The following is a 6980-nucleotide window of genomic DNA, read 5'->3' on the forward strand; positions in this document are numbered from 1 at the left end:
ATTACAACATGCTGCCTAGCCAATGGTCATAACGGTTATTTTCCACAAGACCAAGGATGGGAAGTCGTCTTAGTAAAACCAGAATGCATGACTTATTTCTGGACTTATGAATTACGTGTCTTTATTTCCTTTGCTGAACAACTTGCGTATTAACTAGGTTTATCTTCAAAACTGTCCTGTATCAAAGTGTACTATATTTCATGTTATATGTAATATAGCGAAGTTGTAAGTTTGAAGAATATTTGTATGTGATATATTATTATAATCAGTTTTTCATATGGAATTGTAGTAGTTGAATTGTATATTAGCTACTAAGTATGAACTTAACGGGTAGGTAGTACCCGAATTTAAACTTATAAAATGCTAATATGAAGAAAAAGCTTTTATAAATGAGTTCATATTATGCTACAAAATACTATTGACTACTCTTAATATTCTGTATGATTAACTCGATTCAGTTGGCTATTTTGAAGGAAATGGCACCGACTACTCGACACACCATGAATATGAGCGAAGAGGAATTTCGTACCTTTCTTGCTGCAAATATAGCTGCAGTACAGGATGCGCTACATACCAACAATAACTCTGAATCTAGCAATGCAGCTAACGGCGCAAGAAATCGTGTAGGATGCTCCTACAAAGAATTTACTGCCTGCAAACCTTTGGAATTTGATGGAACCGAAGGACCAATTGGATTGAAACGGTGGACCGAGAAAGTTGAATCGGTGTTTGCCATAAGTAAGTGTACTGAAGAGGACAAAGTTAAGTACGCTACGCATACCTTTATAGGTACTGTGTTAACGTGGTGGAACACCTATCTTGAACAGGTAGGACAAAATGCTGCTTACGCACTACCATGGTCAGCATTCAAGCAATTGATGAACGAGTAGTACCGTCCTAGAAACGAAGTCAATAAACTTAAGGCAGAACTTAGAGAGTTACGAACACAAGGGTTCGACGTTACCACATATGAACAATGATTCACAGAGTTGTGCCTATTGTGTCCGGGAGCATTCGAAGATGAAGAAGAGAAGATCGACGCGTTTGTAAAAGGGTTACCAGTAAGGATTCAAGAAGATGTGAGTTCACACGGGCCCGCTTCTATACAGAAGGCAAGTCGAATGGCTCATAAACTCATAAATCAGATTGAGGGAAGAATTAAAGAGCAGGCGGTCGAAGAAGCCAACACGAAACAACTCAAGAGGAAGTGGGAGGAAAACGGTGATAAGAGTCACCAGTACAACAACAATAACAATTACAACCACAATCGCAACAACTATCCCAACAACCGCAACAACAATCGCAACAATAACTGTAATCCTAACAATAACTACAACAAACATCCCAACAACAACAACAACTACAACAACCGTTTTAACAACAATAACAAACCCAACAACAACCTCAATAACAACGGCAACAAAAACCAAAAACAGCCATGTCATAGGTGTGAAGAAAATCATCAGGGGTTTTACACGACATTTTGCAACTGGTGTAAAAGAAATGGTCATAGCGCGATAAAGTGTGAGATCTACGGACCAAAATTTAACAGAACTAAAGGAACAAATAATGTCAGAACAAGTAATGCCGAAACGAATAGTGTCGGAGCAAGTAATACCAACGCTGTTCGTTATAAATGTGGAAAACCGGGCCACATTATTAGAAATTTCCCGAATCAGGGGAATACTAATGGGCAAGGCCGTGGAAGAGTTTTCAATATTAATGCGGCAGAAGCACAGGAAGACCCGGAGCTTGTTACGGGTACGTTTTTTATTGACGATAAATCTGCTTATGTTTTATTTGATTCGGGTGCGGATAGAAGCTATATGAGTAGAGAATTTTGTGCTAAATTAAGTTGCCCATTGACGCCTTTAGATAGTAAATTTTTACTCGAATTAGCAAACGGTAAATTAATTTCAGCAGATAATATATGTCGAGAGAGAGAAATTAAACTGGGGGATGAAACGTTTAAAATTGATTTAATACCAATCGAGTTAGGGAGTTTTGATGTAATAATTGGCATGGACTGGTTGAAAAAGGTGAGAGCAGAGGTCGTTTGTTACAAAAATGCGATTCACATTATGCGTGAAAAAGGAAAATCTTTAATGGTGTACGGAGAAAAGAACAACGCGAAATTAAATCTTATTAGTAGTTTGAAGGCGCAAAAACTAATAAGAAAAGGTTGTTACGTCATTCTAGCACACATCGAGGAAGTTAAACCTGAAGAAAAGAACATCAGTGATGTTCCCGTCGTAAAAGAATTTCCCGATGTATTTCCGAAAGAATTACCGGGATTACCCCCACATCGATCCGTTGAATTTCAAATAGACCTTGTACCAGGAGCTGCACCAATAGCTCGTGCTCTATACAGACTCGCACCCAGCAAAATGAAAGAATTACAAAGTCAGTTACAGGAACTATTAGAGCGTGGTTTCATTCGACCAAGCACATCACCATGAGGAGCTCCTGTTTTGTTTTTCAAGAAGAAAGATGGTACATTCAGGTTGTGTATCGACTACTGAGAGTTGAACAAACTTACTATCAAGAACCGCCACCCACTATCGAGAATCGACGACTTATTTGATCAACTACAAGGCTCGTCTATTTATTCGAAGATCGATTTACATTCTGGATATCATCAAATGCGGGTGAAGGAGGATGATATTCCAAAGACTGCTTTTAGGATGCGTTACGGTCATTACGAGTTTATGGTTATGCCATTTGGATTGACTAACGCACCAGCTGTGTTCATGGACCTCATGAACCGAATGTGTGGGCCATATCTTGACAAGTTTGTCATTGTTTTCATCGATGACATACTTATTTACTCGAAGAATGATCAAGGGCACGAAAAACTTTTGAGAAAAGTGCTAGAGTTGCTGAGAAAAGAAAAATTGTACGCTAAGTTTTCAAAGTGTGCATTTTGGTTGGAAGAAGTTCAATTCCTCGGTCACATAGTGAACAAAGATTGAAACCGTTGAAAAGTGGGAAACCCCGAAAACTCCAAAACACATACGCCAGTTTTTAGGACTAGCTGGTTACTACAGAAGGTTCATCCAAGACTTTTCCAGAATAGCAAAACCCTTGACTGCATTAACGCATAAAGGGAAGAAATTTGAATGGAAGGATGAACAAGAGAAAACGTTTCAGTTATTGAAGAAAAATTTAACTACGGCACCTATATTGTCATTACCTGAAGGGAATGATGATTTTGTGATATATTGTGATGCCTCAAAACAAGGTCTCGGTTGTGTATTAATGCAACGAACGAAAGTAATTGCTTATGCGTCTAGACAATTGAAGATTCACGAACAGAATTATACAACGCATGATTTGGAATTAGGCGTGGTTGTTTTTACATTAAAAACTTGGAGGCACTACTTATATGGGGTCAAAAGTATTATATATACCGACTACAAAAGTCTTCAACACATATTTAATAAGAAATAACTGAATATGAGGCAGCGTAGGTGGATTGAATTGTTGAATGATTACGACTTTGAGATTCGTTACCACTCGGGGAAGGCAAATGTGGTAACCGATGCCTTGAGCAGAAAGGACAGAGAACCCATTCGAGTAAAAGCTATGAATATAATGATTCACACTAATCTTACTATTCAAATAAAGGAGGCGCAACAAGGAGTTTTAAAAGAGGGAAATTTAACGAATGAAATACCCAAAGGATCGGAGAAGCATCTTAATATTCGGGAAGACGGAACCCGGTATAGGACTGAAAGAATTTGGGTACCAAAATTTGGAGATATGAGAGAAATGGTACTTAGAGAAGCTCATAAAACCAGATACTCAATACATCCTGGAACGGGGAAGATGTACAAGGATCTCAAGAAACATTTTTGGTGGCCAGGTATGAAAGCCGATGTTGCTAAATACGTAGGGGAATGTTTGACGTGTTCTAAGGTCAAAGCGGAGCATCAGAAACCATCAGGTCTACTTCAACAACCCAAAATCCCGGAATGAAAATGGGAAAACATTACCATGGATTTTATCACTAAATTGCCAAGGACTGCAAGTTGTTTTGATACTATTTGGGTAATAGTTGATCGTCTCACCAAATCAGCACACTTCCTGCCAATAAGAGAAGATGACAAGATGGAGAAGTTAGCACGACTGTATTTGAAAGAAGTCGTCTCCAGACATGCAATACTAATCTCTATTATCTCTGATAGGGATGGCAGATTTATTTCAAGATTCTGGCAGACATTACAGCAAGCATTAGGAACTCGTCTAGACATGAGTACTACCTATCATCCACAAACTGATGGGTAGAGCGAAAGGACGATACAAACACTTGAAGACATGCTACGAGCATGTGTTATTGATTTCGGAAACAGTTGGGATCGACATCTACCGTTAGCAGAATTTTCCTACAACAACAGCTACCATTCAAGCATTGAGATGGCGCCTTTTGAAGCACTTTATGGTAGAAAGTGCAGGTCTCCGATTTGTTGGAGTGAAGTGGGGGATAGACAGATTACGGGTCCGGAGATTATACAAGAAACTACTGAGAAGATCATCCAAATTCAACAACGGTTGAAAACCGCCCAAAGTCGACAAAAGAGCTACGCTGACATTAAAAGAAAAGATATAGAATTTGAAATTGGCGAGATGGTCATGCTTAAAGTTTCACCTTGGAAAGGCGTTGTTCGATTTGGTAAACGAGGGAAACTAAATCCAAGGTATATTGGACCATTCAAGATTATTGAACGTGTCGGACCAGTAGCTTACCGACTTGAGTTAACCCAACAACTCACAGCTGTACATAACACTTTTTACGTCTCGAATTTGAAGAAATGTTTTGCTAAAGAAGATCTCACTATTCCGTTAGACGAAATTCAAATCAACGAAAAACTTCAATTCATTGAAGAACCCGTCGAAATAATGGATCGTGAGGTTAAAAGACTTAAGCAAAACAAGATACCAATAGTTATGGTTCGATGGAATGCTTGTAGAGGACCCGAGTTTACCTGGGAACGAGAAGATCAGATGAAGAAGAAATACCCGCACTTATTTTCAGAAGATACGTCAACACCTCCAACTGCTTAAAATTTCGGGACGAAATTTATTTAACGGGTAGGTACTGTAGTGACCCGAACTTTTCCATGTTTATATATATTAAATGAAATTGATATTTACATGATTAAGTGTTTCCAACATGTTAAGCAATCAAACTTGTTAAGACTTGATTAATTGAAATAGGTTTCATATAGACAATTGACCACCCAAGTTGACCGGTGATTCACGAACGTTAAAACTTATAAAAACTATATGATGACATATATATGATTATATATGTAGTTAACATGATATTATGATAAGTAAGTATCTCATTAGGTATTTTAACAATGAGTTATATACATAAAATTGAGTTTATTGAATTAAGAAACTCGAAACGATATATATAACGATTATCGTTATAACAACGTCTTACTAAATACATATGAATCATATTAAGATATTGATACACTATGTTTAATCATGATAAATTATAAGTAAACTTGTCATTAAGTATATTAACAATGAACTACATATGTAAAAACAAGACTACTAACTTAATGATTTCAAAACGAGACATATATGTAACGATTATCGTTGTAACAACATTTAACTGTATATATATCATACTAAGATATATTAATATATCATAATATCATGATAATGTATTAATTTAACATCTCCTTAGATATAATAAATAATGGGTTAACAACATTTAACAAGATCGTTAACCTAAAGGTTTCAAAACAACATTTACATCTAACGACTAATGATGACTTAACAACTCAGTTAAAATGTATATACATGTAGTGTTTTAATATGTATTCATACGCTTTTGAAAGACTTCAAGACACTTATAAAAATACTTCTACTTAATAAAAATGCATACAATTACATCCTCGTTCAGTTTCATCAACAATTCTACTCGTATGCACCCGTATTCGTAATTGTACAATACACAGCTTTTAGATGTATGTACTATTGGTATATACACTCTAATTATCAGCTCTTAGCAGCCCATGTGAGTCACCTAACACATGTGGGAACCATCATTTGGCAACTAGCATGAAATATCTCATAAAATTACAAAAATATTAGTAATCATTCATGACTTATTTACATGCAAACAAAATTACACATCCTTTATATCTAATCCATATACCAACGACCAAAAACACCTACAAATACTTTCATTTTTCAATTTTCTTCATCTAATTGATCTATCTCAAGTTCTATCTTCAAGTTCTAAGTGTTCTTCATAAATTCTATAAGTTCTAGTTTCATAAAATCAAGAATACTTCCAAGTTTGCTAGCTTACTTCCAATCTTGTAAAGTGATCATCCAACCTCAAGAAATCTTTCTTATTTACAGTAAGATATCTTTCTAATACAAGGTAATACTCATATTCAAACTTTGGTTCAATTTCTATAACTATAACAATCTTATTTCGAGTAATGATCTTACTTGAACTTGTTTTCGTGTCATGATTCTGCTTCAAGAACTTTCAAGCCATCCAAGGATCCTTTGAAGCTAGATCCATTTGTCTCTTTTCCAGTAGGTTTATCCACAAAACTTGAGGTAGTAATGATGTTCTTAACATCATTCGTTTCATACATATAAAGCTATCTTATTCGAAGGTTTAAACTTGAAATCACTAGAATATAGTTTAGTTAATTCTAAACTTGTTCGCAAACAAAAGTTAATCTTTCTAACTTGACTTCTAAAATCAACTAAACACATGTTCTATATTTATATGATATGCTAACTTAATGATTTAAAACCTGGAAACACAAAAAACACCGTAAAACCGGACATACGCCGTCGTAGTAACACCGCGGGCTGTTTTGGGTTTGATAATTAAAAACTATGATAAACTTTTATTTAAAAATTGTTCTTCTGGGAAAATTATTTTTCTTATGAACATGAAACTATATCCAAAAATCATGGTTAAACTCAAAGTGGAAGTA

Source organism: Rutidosis leptorrhynchoides, chromosome 1 (assembly GCF_046630445.1).
Source record: "Rutidosis leptorrhynchoides isolate AG116_Rl617_1_P2 chromosome 1, CSIRO_AGI_Rlap_v1, whole genome shotgun sequence".
Classification (NCBI taxonomy): domain Eukaryota; kingdom Viridiplantae; phylum Streptophyta; class Magnoliopsida; order Asterales; family Asteraceae; genus Rutidosis; species Rutidosis leptorrhynchoides.